Genomic DNA, 16,401 nt, shown 5'->3' on the forward strand with positions numbered 1-16,401 from the left:
TTATGAGGGAGGACACAAAGGGGCATAAGAAGAATTTTAGAGGTGTTGGATGTGTCAATTATATACCCAAAAAGCAGTAAAAATTGAAGTTTTCAAGTATGGTGAATGAGGCTGATTTCTATATTTCTACCTGCCCACCTGTATTAATGGAGGTGTGTTTTGGGGACAAATTATTGGAGCATGCTGGCTACTTTGGAGGAAAATAAGGACCTGGTGACAGAAAAGTTTGAGGAAAACCATGGATTCCATATCTGCTATATGTCAGACCCTATGTTAAGCGCTTTAAATGAATTATCCCAAATGGGGATTCTCATAAAAATCCTTTGAAGTACCATTACCCTCATTTTACAGATGAGGAAATGGCGCTTGAGAGAGGTTGAATGACTTGCTCTAGGACTGAAGAACCAGCACTGATGCCCTAAGACTGCACTGCCTGTGACAGTCACGGAGCTTTGCTTGCTCCTCAGAGCTCTACCTCCACCCAAAATCTATGGGACGGGGGAGGGGAATCTTTCCTAGGGACATGCTCTTGCTTGTTCTGGTCTCAAATGTGGTATTCAGGGACCCAGGGACACTGGAATTCTTGCACTTAGGGTGAATAACCGCCACCCTTTGCCTGGGACTGGAGGGGTCCTGGAATGCAAGACTTTCATTTTAAACCCAGGACAATCAGTCATCCTAACTCTGCCTCAGCAGAGGCCCTGTGCTTCTTGACTCCGGTTTTCTGGCTCTTCAGCCCTTTATGTCATGCCCAGAACATTTTCTTGGACTTATGCCAGACAGGTGAGATGGTTTGACAGGTTAAAGAGAAAACACAGGAAACACTCTTTTTATTGCTCTTTTATTTTTGTGCTATCTAATGTCAGGATCACCAGGAAAGATGATTCTAGTCTCTTCAACCTTCCATTCCAGTTGGGGGCCTCCCTAAGGTGCGGAGGTGGCTATGAAGGGAAATAGGGGCTACTGGTTGGGAGTAAATGGTGGTCAATGAGAAACAGCTTTTCTAAATGTAGGTCTAGCCTGACCCCACCGGTAATGGCATGGCCCATCTTCTTGTTTGGGGCAACCTACTTGCTTGGCTTTGTCTGCACCCGGGTACCTGGCTTGGGCCCCTGTTTTGGACTTTGAGTCTGCTTTTGGGTTTGGGAGCTCTCGTTCAGAGTTTGGGGTGACGCGGGCTCAGCCTCCTTATTCAGGCACGTGCACTCGGGCTTAGGCTCCAAACAGCAGCACTTGGACTGAGCGCAGCACTTGGGTTGAGTGCAGCACTTGGGCTGAGCACAGCACTTGGGCTGAGCGCAGCACTTGGGCTGAATGCAACACTGGGGTTTGGGCTGGCAGCATGGGTTGCATTTTGGTTGGTCACACATCTTCCGGAGTTTGGGAGGTCCTGGAAAAAGAGAACAACATTCTCAGAAGGAAAGCTGGCTGTCTGCTTTCATCCCCCTTTCTTTGGCCCTCAAGTACATCCACCTTTAGAGTGATGATTCAGACCAGGACTGGGAAAGCCGGGCTGGATGCCTCAGAGGGCAGAGCAGACCCACAATTCTGTGCCTTCACATGTGTCAGTCTGTCAGTTCCTCACTAGGGAGCGATTTTCCAGATAGAAATGCAAAGACCAGAAGATCTAAGAAATGTGCTTAAGGTCTCTTAGCTAATGAAGAGTGTGACCTTTAGTAGCCTGAGTCTGAGTCCAGTATGATAATGGTCACAAACATTGTTTGTGGTCATTCTCATGAACAGTCACAGCCAGCCTAAGAAGTCAGCATTTTTACCCCATTTTACATAGGAGAACAACTGAAGTTCAGAGGTTAATCTTAGTTGTTCCTAAGTGGATTCAAGCCAGGTTCTATGCCAGCTCAGAGCACATGCTGGTTCTGGTCTCTAATGTGGCACCCAGGGAGTGGCAACACGAATCTTGCACGAGTCGTGACCAACTTACACATGGAGTGACCAACTGTCACACCCTTCCTGAATGCACCATCCTCACTCCACGCTTCTCAGCCCATAGAGGGTCAGCTGCTGTGGGGGCCCTTACAGCAACAGGGAGTGGAAAGAGCGTTGCTCTTGGCATCGCTGGCCGAGTCCCAGGCCTGGCTTTACAACTCCAAGCCACGGGGCAGGGGCAGCTCTCCTCATCCTTCTGGGCTTTTATCTCTTCCTCTGCACAGGGCCAGTGTTGGGATTGGAGGAGTGAGCTGGACTTTACAGGTGTCCTCAGACTCAACCATTCAGGACTTTTGTAATTTCCTGATTCTTCTAGGAGTAGGAAAAACCAAAACAACCCTTTCTTTGTTTCTTAGTAACCTGCCTTCCTTCCGCCCAGGAAATCCAAGTTATCCTGGCAAGGTCCCTAGGCCTGGGCCCCACTATATGTGACCCCTGGGGCAGCCCCTCTCTGGTTTCTGCCCCGTCCCTCCTATGGCATGTGGATAAAAACCACTGTCGAGTCCCCAGAGCAGAACAGGGGGTCTAGAAGTGGCCAGGAATCAGCAGGGAGAGCGACCCGGGGAGTCATCCATCCTTGAGGGCTTTTGTGGAAGGAAGGGAAATGAGTATGTACCCCCAGCTGGGGGCTCGTCCCACAAGGCCACACACCCACACTGGGGAAACGCCAGGTCTGTCAGAGTCCTGTCACCCAGGTGGAGGAGGATGGGTGTGGGACTGCTCAGGAGTGACACTGCTCAGGTGAAGTTGCCACCACCCTCTGGCCTCCAGCACCAAGTCTCTGGTCCAAACTGGTTTTTAAACCGAACCAGTTACTCCCTGTGGGCTTTCCACAAGGCAAACCTACCCCTACATCTGTGTGTGCCTGTGTACAGGTACCCACGTGTGTGTATTGTGTGTCCGTGCTGAACCACAAACACAAGGAAGGAACAACTTTTGAGGTTTCTGATGATGGCTGATCCAAATGGAAATTTCTTTGTACTTGTTCATTAGACTTTCAAATTGGAGCCTGTATGCTCGTTTCTCTTCTGGCCTCAGTCCTTCCTGCCAGTGGCCCCTTCCACGTCCTCCGTCCCATCCCTGACCTGCCCTCCTGCCACTCCCTCCCAGCCCTGCTCCAAATATTCCACTTGATGCTTAGAAATCCATCTCTCTCATCTTTTTGTTCTGTTCTTTTCTGTGTCCTGAGGATGGTGGGACCCCTAGGAATAGGAACCACAAGTCCCCCTCACAACAAAGACTTCCTGAGGGTTACCTGAGTGGGATGGAAAGTCTTCTCATCCCCTCCTTGCCATTGAAGGCAGCTTTGGTTCACTGAAGTCATACAGAATTCCCAAATTAGGTAGTTCCTGAAGGATACCTGTCAGATGACCTACTTTGCTGTAGATCCAGGGCCTTGACTATCTCAAGATGATGGATGTCTGGCTCTTAACCTGAACCCTTTTCATCTGGGGATCCACCTCAATCAGCTGGTTTGTCTAAGCCGAGTCCCACTGAGCCGGGTGTGGCTGACACCTCCACCCACTGGATACAGTAACTTTCAAACTGACCAGCTGTGGCCCTGCTCCAGGCCAGCCTTTCTCCACCTCAGCTTCTGAAAGTATCAGGACCTTGCCTTGGACTTTCTCTGTGGGAAGGAGCCCCTGGCATGTGCCTGAGGAGGCTGTCACTGTGCTGTTCCTGCTGTCTGAGTGGCAGACTGTGGTAATTCCCCTGGGGGTCCATTATGCTGTGAATCTCCTGAACTAGAGCACCTGGCATGAAAGAGATTTGAGGAGGCAGGGTCACCTCACAAGGCCTCTCCCACGGGGTCTACACCCTCCACACTCCTAAATCCCTGGCTGTTTGGGCTGCAGCCTCAACTGGGTCAGGAGCAGGCTCTAGCCGTGAGGGGAAAGTGACTTCCGGGGTATGGTGTTGGCCTCAATTCATTTGTGACTCTATGCTTGCCAGTTACTCAGGAATTAACTCTGTCATTTGGGAAGAGGTTTCTTCTTATTTTTAGGAACACGATGCTGGACCAGTTTTCCTGAAGGTGAGGAGCAGGGGACAAGTCACGCAGTCCCTCCCTCCAGGTCAAGAGACACTGCAAAGAGGCTGAGGTGGCAGAGATCTGCCTGGCTGATGCCCTGACTTGCCTGGGAGGGAAGAGGAAGGAGAGAGGCAGAGCAAAGGGCAGATACATACCAAACATGAAAATAGAACAGAGACATGAGCGCAAAAATGTGGAACAGGAGGGAGGGAAAAGGGCCATAGGAGCCTCTCTCTCTGCCTCCTTTGCGGTCTTCAAAGCTGTTGGACAGAAAGTGTGTGTGCTTGGGGGCCCGGCCACCGCAGGGGGCTGTTTGGTGTGTGTGTGTGTGTGCAGGGAGCCTGGCGTCTGCCTCTGTCTCCCTGTTGTCTGAATCTGCACCCTTGGGCGCCAGACCTGAGTCCAGGCTCTGAGAGGCGGAGAGGAGGGGGAGGAGCACACCTCTTTTTACATTTTCTGCTGCTTTCCTCTGTCTGTGAATGCCTCCTTTAGGATTGATTTCTCCTCTCTGTCTCTGTCTCTAGCACTGTCTTTCGTTCTCTCTCTCTCTTTCTGTCCTCCTCTGTGTCTGCAGTTTACCTATCTCCCCCTGAAGATGAGTGCCCCTGAAACGATGGTGCCAAGCCTCCCGTCCACTTAGAAGTCCAGTGTGCTGGGCTCCATCCTTCCAAGTCTGGGCTGGGCTGTTTCTACAGAAGCATTTCTCATCCTGGTGACCAGAGGGCACCCAGAGTACCTGTCCAGGGGTTCACCTGGCTGCTCGCACAGATACCCCCTCCAAGCACGTCCTCTGTGGGCAGATCCCAGGAACAGGTCCCAAATTGGGGAGGGTGGGGCGGCACTTGCCACGTCAAAGATGGAGAGTAGGTTAGGAATCAGTCTTGTGCACTGTGGCACAGGGAGGGAAATGACAGTTCGCTCAGGTCCCTTGCCTCCTGAGTCATCGCTGTCTCCATTGTCTTGCTGCCTGGTGAATGGTGTCTGTGCCCCTTTAACTAGCAGATGTCCCTTGTAACAGATCCCGTGACTGGTGCTGCTGCTTTAATCCAGGTGTAGTTTACCCTCCTTTACCTGCCTTCAGAACCTTGGCTCCTGCCTAGTACACTTGCCTGCTGGACCACCTTGCCTCCCGCAAGGCAATTTCTCCTCCGTAGGTCAAGATTCTCCTGGCTCTGTGCCCCTCCTCCCACATAGCCTGCCCCAAGGATGCCTGCCAGACCTTGTCATGACACTTGTGACAGAGCCAGGGCCACCTTCTAGGGTCTTCTTACTGTTCTGTTTCTGTGAGGATCAATACAGAGCAGGATCCAAGACCCCTAAGGTCTTGGCAAGGCTGACCTGTCTTTGACCTCAGCCCACCAGCCTGGCCTCACCTCCAGCCACTGTTCCTTTCATGATTGTCAGACTGGCTCAGAGCAGACCTCTGCTAAATTCCAGCTGCCTCTGTCTGGTCGTGGCAGGTACTCTTCCCATGGTCTGGAACGCCCTTCCCTGGCTCCCATCCCCCACCCTCACCACGTGTTACTCAACTTGAAATCTCAGCTTGAACATCACTCCCTTCAGAAAAGCTTCCCTAACCCATAGGGTTGGTGTCCCTGATATACCTTCTTGGGCCTCCTTGTATCTCTCATTATGTTTTTGTCATAATTATGATTTCCCTGATTGTCTGACTTCTCCTCTAGTTTGTTAGTTTCATGAGCACAGACATCCTTGCTATCCTGCTGGCCACTGTTTTCAGCATCTAACACACTGTATGACACTATGTGGGCCTGAATAAGTAAGGAATGAATGAATAAATGAATGAAAAAGTCATGAAGAGAGGATCCAAAAGAAAAGGGGTACCTGGTCTTGTCACTTCTCTTGGTCTCGTCTCAATTCACAGTCTCCATGCTCAGGTTCTCACGAAAAATGGTTCCAACAGGTTATGACCCTCCCTCAGCAGCCTAGTGAATCCATGACTATCAGAAGCCAAAGTCTTCTGAGCCAAATGCTTTGTCTTCCCTCCCAGTGTCAAGATTCTGATGTTCAAAGCAAGCCTCTGTGACACGTCGTCCCAAGATTCTGTGACTATGACTTACTCACCAGCGCTCCCTGCTGGCCTGACAGCTGGACTCCTCTTGGTTTCTTCTCTCCTGAAGGACAAAGGGAGTTCTTTAGTTAACCCAAGCAAATCTTCAAATTTACCCAGCTGAATTTGTTTTTTTAAAACCTCTTCAGTTGATTTAATGACTTCGAGTCATTGTCTCTGTCAACAGTCCTTTCAGGACAGTGATGCAGTCCATTTGTCAGAGAAAGAGAAGTCTCTGTGGCATTGTGTGTGTGTGTGAGTGTGTGTGTGTGTAAGAGAAAGAGCCAGTACGTCAGTTATCAATTTATTAAAAGCACGATTTATTATAAGGTCTATGATAAACAGAAATCCCTTTAAGCATTTCTCCTTTGAAGTGAGCACGATGTTAAACTTTCTCCATAGAGGAGGCTGGAGGGACATTGTGGGAGGAAGAAACTTCCTGCAGTTTCCACTACAGAGGGGACCAGGACAGTGTGACGATATCTGATGGTGCCTGCCCCAGCCGTGCGCCCGGTGCAGGATTCCTCTGCCGCCTTGTGCCTCCACGCGAGCATGACCTTTCACAGCCCTCTCATCCCTGAAACCAAAGCCCCCATGGGGCCTGATGCACACAGACTCCTGTATGAAGGTGGGTGGGGGTTGTCCACACAGAGCTGCTGGTGCCTCTCCAAGCCTCCTCTGAAGGCCTTCTGCCCTCAAGGCAGAACCGGGACTCCCACTCACACGCAGGCCACCATGGGTTCCTGATGTGTCCCCCCGACTGCCTTGCCCTTGGGAAGGTGGCCTATTTTCCAGCAACTTCAGCCCAGCTCTGGTCTGGCTGAACCAGAGAACTCTTCTACTAGATGGTGGCTGAACCACACCTTTACAATCACATGGACCCCTTCAAGTTTGTCATTCTTTGGGTATTCTCCCTCAGCCTCTTTCTTTCTTTTATTCTTATCTGAAACTCCCCTCCCCCCCCCACCCCCCACCCCCCCCACCCCCCCTGTCTAACTTACTGGTTGGTTTCTATCTCCTGATTGGACCCACTACTACAGTCAAATAACCTGGACTCAAAGCTGGCTTCTATGATTTAGCATCTCTGTGACTTTGAACAAATGACTCAGCCTCAGATTCCTACTTTGTAAAATGAACATAGACGGTGCTCTAGTAGAGAGCTGCTGTGAGGATGACACAGCACAGAGCACTTCAGGCCCCTGGAAGAATTCGGGCACAGCGTTAGCAAGCATTGTTAGATATGACCAGTTAAGGAGACAGAAACACAAACAGGAACGAAAAAGTTCAGAAAAGGAAAATAAACCAGAAAAATGCCAGCTAGAACAAAAGGCAAAGAGAAATGTGAACATAAACACATCAGGAAAAATGCAAAAGAGATCAGTAGGCAATGGTCCTCTAATTTACTGAAAATAAATATTTTATACAGCCCTTTACAATTTAGAAACAATTTTCAAACAGGGTCTCATTTTATCTTTAATAAAGCAACTTTGTATGTATTGTCATTATTGATTTTGTTGTTTCCATTTTAAAATGTCTAAGATGAGGCTCAGAAACACGTTGAAAGCCACACTGCTAGCCTGTGAAAGGGAGGGCCTCGCCTGCCCCCAGATCCTGTGTCTGTCCATCACTGCCCTCTTGTGGTGTGATTTACATCAGCACCTGATACTTCAGGCACCTCAGAGAGTTTAGCTCTGGTAATTCTGGCTCTGTTTTCATTTAAGTCAACTCTGGTCTCCAAAGAAGACTCTACACAGCACGGATGGGTGTCCAACACGACTCCAAGAGAAAACGTTTCTAATTATGATTCCATCTTTTAATTTTTTATTATGCATTATGTTGTCTTAAAATTAACACAGTCATATGTGCATAGAATTTTTAATAAATTAAAGTGCTGGGGCTGGCCCCGTGGCCAAGTGGTTAAGTTCACATGCTCTGCTTCAGCAGCCCAGGTTTTCTCCAGTTCAGATCCTGGGAGCGGATATGGCACCACTCATCAGGCCGTGCTGAGGTGGCGTCCCACATGCCACAACTAGAAGGACCCACCACTAGAATATATGACTGTGGATTGGGGGGCTTTGGGGAGAAGAAGAAAAAAAAAGAAGATTGGCAACAGATGTTAGCTCAGGTGCCAATCTTTAAAAGAAAAAGAAGTGCTTTGCTGATCATGAAGCACTGCTTGCACATTATTAAAAAAAATAAAGTGTGTGTGTTGTTTACAAAGAGAACTTTGATGAACATTGCTCTAGAACTGCATTTCTCCAAATAATTTGAACATGGCATACATAATATTTTTAATTTAACAATGAAGGAATGCATTTAACTTTGTTCAAGAAACACACATAATGCCCCCTTGTGTTAAAATGGAGAAAAAACAAAAGTCCTACAAATTTGTTTTCTCAGTAACACATCAAAGGGGAACAAACTTCTGTAGTAAAATGCCTATTTAATAACGTTGAATAGTATCTCAAGTATATGCTGATATTGAATTATAAAATAACACTATGAGTTTTCCCGTTCATTAGACAATATACATCAAGGCAGAGATTACCCAGAAATTCTACATGTGAAGTAGTGCCCAGGTTAAAGGTTATGTGCTCCCAGCTCAGACAATCTGTCAGTGACTTCCTTGCTCTGCCTGGGTAGGAACGTTACCTTCTTAAATGCAGATTGTATGTAAGAATTCAAATAATGTAAATGTCATTTATATCACAATGATTGTTTACAAATATTGTTTACAATATTTGTGAAGAAAATATCACTTGCAATTATTTTTTTAATAGAATGTCTGTTGACTTAGCATGGGATCTCTAATATTCTGTGGAAGTTTTCAAATATTTTAAAAACTGCGATCATTTTTCAAATAAAATCTTATATTGGATGAGACCACTATATGTAAAACAGACAAGAGTTTATTCATTTAAGTTTACTTTTTACAATCAAATTTGCATCAATCAATTAAGAGAAATTGGGCTATTTTGATGAATACGCAAATACAGACGACAGTGGCAGTCTCGTGATTAGTTTTAGCATCCACTCTAATTCTCGATTTTTTTCTGGTTGAACAGAATTGGTAAAATCATAATTACAACTTCGCAACTGGTAGTCAGAGTCTTCACTCTGAGTTGCGCAGACTGTGTACTGCACAGCCCCAGGGGGCAAGAGAAGCACCACGTCTCAGACAGCACTGACAGCTTTGGGGTTGGTTTGTTTTGGTTTCAACAGCTTAGTTTTCAATTTCAGCATGTTTTTCTATAAATTAATCTCAACATTTGAGAAAGGATTTGTAGACGGTTTGGAGATTGTCAATAGCAATATCTAGGGACTATTTACATTCTTTAATTGGAAAGTGTTTAATGTCAAAAGGATTTAAAAATTTAGTACGTCAGACAATGTAAATCATTGTTGACTATAGAACTATGTGATAAGATATGACATCATATGATGCGATGTGATATATTACAATGTGATATAATTGTTGCACATTTATAATATTGGAGATAATACCCAATGCTATTCTTAACATTCTAAGATTCCTTAGTCCTTAACTGTAAACTTTTCTTAAAAGGAATTCAGCCACAACCAGTAGGAATGGTGGAAATAGGGGCAGGGGACGGGAGCGAGGCAGGGCTCTGCCTGGCCTCCTGGTTCCTCCTCAGCACTGATGGCCTTCCATCACACTCTGCCTGGAGGATGCTCAGCACTACCCTCATCATGCCCTCCATGTCTGTGAGTTTCAGTCACTGCTAGAAGCTTAGGACTCCCAGATAACCTGTCATCACCAGGATTCCCCCCCTCCCTATACATCTGCACATTTCCTAAAGGGACCCCATCTTCCATCATTTTGCCAGCACCTCAAACCTCCCCCAGGGCCCTCAAGGACTCATGGTTCTACATCAGCAAAATACAGTTTATCAACCAGCTCTTCTCTAGAGGCCCCTCCACCTTCTTGCTCTAACTGAAATTTGGGTTCCCCCATATTCCTCCATGGGGTGGCTGTTTTCTTCACTCCCATACCCATTATACTCATTGGGCCCAAGAATGGATCAGGTATCCATTATACCACCTACAGTTCTTCTCTGTTAGAGATTCTCAGGTTATCATTTAGCGTTTGTCTCACTGTTGCTCTATCCAACACTATTTCTGTTATGATCCTTGGTGATTTTAATTTTCAAAAAAATCAATCCATTAATAATTGCTTCATGATTCCTTGACCTCTGCACCTCTAACGGGTTTGCCCTTCACTTTACCTTTCATCCACTCCCGTGTCATACCAGCCTAGATCTCATCATTAGCAACTGCAACCCCTCCATAATACCATGTTCAAGTAACCCATTCTCCAAACCTCACCTACTGTATTTTCAACTTTATTCCTTCAGTATCTCAACTCTAAGAGGTTTTTGACTGCACCAGGCGCAACAATGCCTTGATATTCTAACACTTTCACTGAGCATTGCCTCCTTCACATTTTTATTTTCTTCCCCTTGCATAACCTGAATATCTCTTGCTCTTTTGCCCATCCATTGAATTCTATCAGCAAAACCCCAAACCTGGCTAAATCTAGCTCTCTTACAACCACAAACCACAGAACGTGACTACATAAAAATACACAATCATGCTGAATTGATTTCACTTTAATTTCATGACCATAATCTTAAGGGTACTCAACAACCTTACTACATTTCTCTAGTCCAATCACTCTCTCACTATCCTAGACAACTCAGTTCACCTCCAAGCTCTCCTCAAACTGCCAGCACTTCCTTTTGTGTCCTCGCTTTCAGCTGGTGAGCATACTTGCTAGTTCATTGAGAAAATAGAAGCAATCAGAAGAGAACATCCACATATTCTAGTCTACTCTCCTATCTGCATTATTCTCTGATTTCCCTCCTGCTACCATATATGAACTGCCTGTGCTCTGGTCTGAGGCCAGCCCTTCCACTGGTGCCCTGGATTCCATCCCTCTCAACTATCCAAGAGTGTCTTACCAGCCATTGTCTCCTCTCTCTTCCTCAGAATTGTTTTTTCCTCTATTCTGGATCATTCCCATCATCATATAAAAATATTATATCTCCCATCTAAAATATATATATATAACTCTCATCTAAAAAACTCTGTCTCTGTCTCTGTTTATCTCTCTGTCTCTCTCTCTCCCTTGATCTCTCATCCACTTCAAGTCAGCACTCAGTTACCTGTTTTCTTTACCATAAAACTCCTCAAAAGTGTTCTTTGTACTCCTTGTCTCCAATTCTTCTTTAAACCTAGTCAATCAAGCTTTCATCCCCATGACTTCACCCACATGCTCTTGTCAAAGTCACTGATGATCTCCCTTTTGTCAGATTATAATGAGTGTGATTAAAACAACGAGCAGCATTGACTGAAATGATTGCTACCTCCTTTTGGAAGTGCTCTCTTCACTTGACTACTTGACCTCCACCCTTTCTTGGTTCTCATCCTCCTCACTGATCACTTTGCCTCAATTTCCTTTGATAGCCACCTTCTCATATCCCTGATTTCTAAATATTGGGGCATCTCAGGGCTCAGTTGTTGAATATCTCCTCTTCTCTCTGTATTAAGCCTGTAGGTGTTATCATCCTGTCTCAGCCACATGGTGATGATGCCTGATTTTCTCTCTCCACACTAACGTGTCAAAGTGTGCCTCTTTCCTCAAAAACCCACTTCTCTTAAATTCTTCATCTCCTGAAAAGTAACTCAATCCTTCCCATCGACCAGATGAGAGCAATCCCTGACTCCTTATATACTCATCTATCTGTTTTCCTTATATACTCATATTTATTTAGCATTGAAGCCTGTTGGTTCAGTCTTCAAAATATATCCAGAATCTGAAAACTCCTTTGCACTTCCAGCACAAATACTCTAGTCCAAGCCACCGTTATTAGCTCTTGCCTTGATTAATGTGTCAGCCTCCTACATGGTCACCCTGATCTGTTCTTAATCCCTACAGTTTATTCTCAACAAAGTAGCCAAAATTATGCTTTTAAAACACAAGCCAGGTAATGGCACATCTCTGCTCCCAACCTTTCGATGCATACCCATTGCACACATTATAAAAGCCAAAATCCTGTAAGCTCCTCGTAAGCTGAATCCAAGTTATCTCTATGATTCTACTGCTACCCAGGTGCCCCACTCCCTCCCTCCAAGCACTCTGGCCTCTTGTTTGTACACCAAGAGCATCAGCCTGTTTCCGCCTGAGTTTTGCACTTGTGGTTCCCTCTGCCTAAAATGCTGTTTCTCCAGATATTCATGCGACTTACTTCTTCACTTGCTGTGAAGGAGACTTTATCACACAGGCCTTCCCTGACCGTCCTATATAAACTAGTGGGCATGCCCCAGCATTCTCCATTCCCCTAACCTTGCTTATGTGTCCCTAGCAGTTAGTATCATCTAATACATTGTGCACTTAACATTATGCAGTTATTGGCTGCTTCTCCCACTAGACTCTAAGCTCCTTAAAAGCAGGAACTTCTCTTTTTGTTTATAGCTGTAGCCTCAGCTCCTAGACCAATGCCTAGCACACAGTTAGGTGCTTAATAAATATTCAATTAATGAATTAGTAATGATTAAATATTTTAAAAAGTTGAATTTATTTTTTTCTGTGTTGAATTAAAAATTTTTATTTCATCATTTATACTTTGCTGTTTTAAACATGACATCGCAATACTGTATATATTGAGCTTCTTCTCAATATGTTGAGTTTATTAATCAGATGAACAAAATTTGGCAGCTGATACAGCTATGATATATTTATCAACCATGATGATGTTTATCAACAAGCAAAATGGTTATTTCTTATAGCATTTGAAATATCTATGCCAGGATGTTGCTTCTGTGTTGGCAATCATCTGTGGCATGAAAAAGTAAATGCCGTTTCTTTTCATTTCATACAAATGATACTGGAAATCTGGCAATTTAAAGACAACCTTAATGAATGGCTTTGTCAGACCTTGTTTTATATGTCAGTGTCTTAGTAAATCCATTTTTTTTCATGCAACATGTGACAATTCCTTAAGCATATATTAACAATAGTGTCTTTAAAAGCACAGTCCATACAGCTTTTCTTGCCTTGACTTTTGGAGTATCATACAAACATCACTTTTGCCTATTTATTTAATAATGTGTTAAAAATCAATCTCAATATAAAAGTTGTTTTCTTCTGTTGAGTCTATGTCAATCATCTTTATATTTACTTGCTTGAACATAGTGTAGCAAAATAAGAAAAATGGAAAGATTCTCAACATCCAGACTCCTGTTTAATTTTATTGTCAATATCTCATGATCTTGACCTTTAGAATAATTCATGAAGTATGATTGATATCATACTGGAATCTTTCAGACCTTCTTTATCAGCAAATGATCCTAACTGTATTTCTAAATCAGCTGGTGGTCTAACATCCTTCTTACAGTGTCACTAGCCTGTAGTTTTTAACAAGCTATTCTCTAGTGGTGTATGTTTTTCTCTCGTGTACAATGTGTAAACCCATTTTAACTATAATATAATGTATTTTCATTGCCAGATTTGAATTTATCTGTACTTTTAAATCAACATTTAGCTACTTCAAGTCAATATATTTTACACTTTATGGAAAAAATAACATGTTTAATTGTGAGAAAATAGCTGACAATAAGCTATCTTGTGAAATTTCACAAGCAAACAAACATGTCAGAGATTTAACCTGTTTTTAACCACTATGAAAGGCGCATCCTAGTGCTAAAAAAAATTACAATGTAGTATTTTAGGGTAAATTAGAGTTAAATTTGGGGCACATGGCATTAATTTTATATACTGTAATCAACATGGTTATTGCTAGTTGAAAATCATCTAGTACCAATACTGAATAATTTATCTTATTTTAAGCCTGAACATTCTGCTGGACACAGTGGAATTTTATTCTTTTAAAATTTTCTCTATTTAATCAGTGATCAATTTCTAACATAAAGAGGCATTATTTTATCTTTACGTAAAATAAGCATTTATAAATATAAAGTCAGATAAGAAAACTTATACTAAGTGCTAAGATTAGCTTTAGCCTTATATTACTAGACGGGGCATATGACTTGTTTACCAGCTATTAAAATAACTCACCAGGAGGCACTGATGCCCCTGGACTTACTTGGTATCACATTTACTGCAATGGGCTGTAGTACAGTTTTGTGTGAGTAAAATTGTATGTACTAAATGTAGTATATAAGGAATGGGGGTGGATCTAGTACAGAGCTACATTCTTCTTAATATTGAGATTTGGGGAAGGTTAACGAATCATATTATTTTCCTCTCTCAACTCTGAATCAATTGAGAGAGAGACGTTATTTTAAGCCAGAAGGTTGGTAGAGCAGAGCGTTGGAGAATGTGTTTTACCATGGCCAAAATGGAAGCCATAATATCTATCCCACAGTCTAAACCTTGGGAACTGGATTATGACAGAACTTGGTCCACAGAGAGACACTCCCCCAGCTACTGAGAATGAGCACAAAAGAAAAGCACACACAACTCAAGTGCCCATTGATAGATAAATAGATAAAGAAGATGTAGTGTACACACACACACACACACACACTCACACAGTGGAATACTTCTCAGCCATAAAAAGATAACATTTTGCCATTTACAACAACATAGATGGACTTTGAGGTCATTATGCTAAGCAAAATAAGTCAGACAGAGAAAGACAAATACTGTATGATTTCAGTCATATGTGGAAGATAAACAAACAAACTCATAATACAGAGAACAGATTGGTGGTTACCAACTGGAAAGAGGGGTGGGGGGAGGGTGAAAGGGGTAAAGGGGCACATGTGCATGGTGACAGAGGGCAATTACACATTTGGTGGTGAACACAATATAGTCTACACAGTAGGTGAAATTGAATGGTGCACACCTGCAATTTAGACAATGTTATAAATCAATGTTACCAAAACACAAAAGAGAAAAGCACACATAAATAAAAGTAAGACTCTCGCCATTTCACCTGTCAGATCACTCACACTTTCTCCAGTGGCAATAGTGAGTTTGAGATAGAAGGTATTATTTTAAAGAATAACGATATAATGTGGTAAAAAGAATATTTCCCCTTAAATCAACAAATGTGACTAAGACCTTAAAAATGCACACTGAGATGTTACAATATTTTTCCTCTGACCTCTGCTAGTTAGGCTAACAGCCCAGATTACCTGGAGAGCATGATGATCTCCAAGATGTAGCCGTTTATCACCAGTTATTTAACACTCTTGAGTAAGCATGCTGGATATTATCTCAGCATTTTAAATGAGTAAACACACTGTTTTTCTCTTGAAGACGTCTCAAGAATCCCTGAAATACTTCTCTGGACTCCTACTCTTCCTTTTGCCAGAGATTGAAATCCATTGATCTAGAAGTTCTCTTCCTTGGACCGAGTATCGATTGAGATGTGAACAAGGTGGTCAGGTTCACCTTCTTCTAACCCCGAAAGCTCTCAGTGACATGGATGCCCCTCGCCAACTGCAATTTTAAACTATTTTATTTTGGTCCAAGAGGATGGCCAGGAGCTGCATCCATCAATCTCTCTTCTGCTACCACACACCTAATGGATGGCATTCATGCATGAGACACACCCCACCATGTTAATCTAAGCTGTAGATCATGTGCAGTTTCTGGGATCCTACCAGCCTGATAAGCACCAGTGTGTCTTGTACTGTCATTAAGGCCCACAGTCCCGGAGGATGAGCAGAAGCATTGTTATTGCCTATGCCCTGTTGTTGGAAAGAAAATGTTGGGTTGGAAAGGACAGTGTTTGAGAACTTGCCCCTAAACCCATGCCATTTGAATAGAAGAGGAAAAGAAACCACAAGGGTAGGTAGAAAAAAGTCTCCCAGGGATATTGTGCTAAGTGGGCCACTGCGTAGTTCCTGGCTCCTCTGTGAAGAGGAGCGAGGGACTCATCAGGTGGATATGCTCAAGGAGAGTATCATCATGGGTTTTTGAACAGAGATCTGAAAATTACAAATATCCCTGTGCCGTTTCTTGCTTGAGCATGAGATTCCCCCAAGTCCTAATGGTCTGGAGGCTAAATTCTGGGCCTGAGAAGCAGAGTGTCCTTAATCAGTAGGAAGAAACCTCAGTGATGGCGGCATCGGCAGCAGCAGCAGTGGATCAGAGTCACTGACATTTGGGGAAGTCCTCCTATTGCTCCCCTCTAGATCTTTCCTTTTCACAGCCCCCTCAAATTGTTCAGACCTAGGGTCTACCTCAGTGGGAATTTCCCATCTGGCTGGCTCATTGAGGGGTCTGCTTAAAGAATCCAACTTAATGGGAGTTCCTCAGAGCTGAGGATGGAAGAATCAACAAACACCAAGAAGTTCAGGG

At 44.0% G+C, this 16,401-nt stretch overlaps 1 non-coding gene across 1 annotated transcript; it reads right to left on the reverse strand.

Moving 5' to 3' along the window:
* Positions 1-827: 827 nt before the first annotated feature.
* Positions 828-6,079, reverse strand: LOC103547903 (uncharacterized). The gene is made up of 2 exons (XR_011536563.1): positions 5,822-6,079; positions 828-1,390 (listed from the first exon to the last, which is right to left on the reverse strand). It is a non-coding gene; the product is annotated as an uncharacterized protein (transcript).
* Positions 6,080-16,401: the final 10,322 nt, after the last annotated feature.

This window comes from Equus przewalskii, unplaced genomic scaffold (genome assembly GCF_037783145.1).
Source record: "Equus przewalskii isolate Varuska unplaced genomic scaffold, EquPr2 ChrUn-10, whole genome shotgun sequence".
Classification (NCBI taxonomy): Eukaryota; Metazoa; Chordata; class Mammalia; order Perissodactyla; family Equidae; genus Equus; species Equus przewalskii.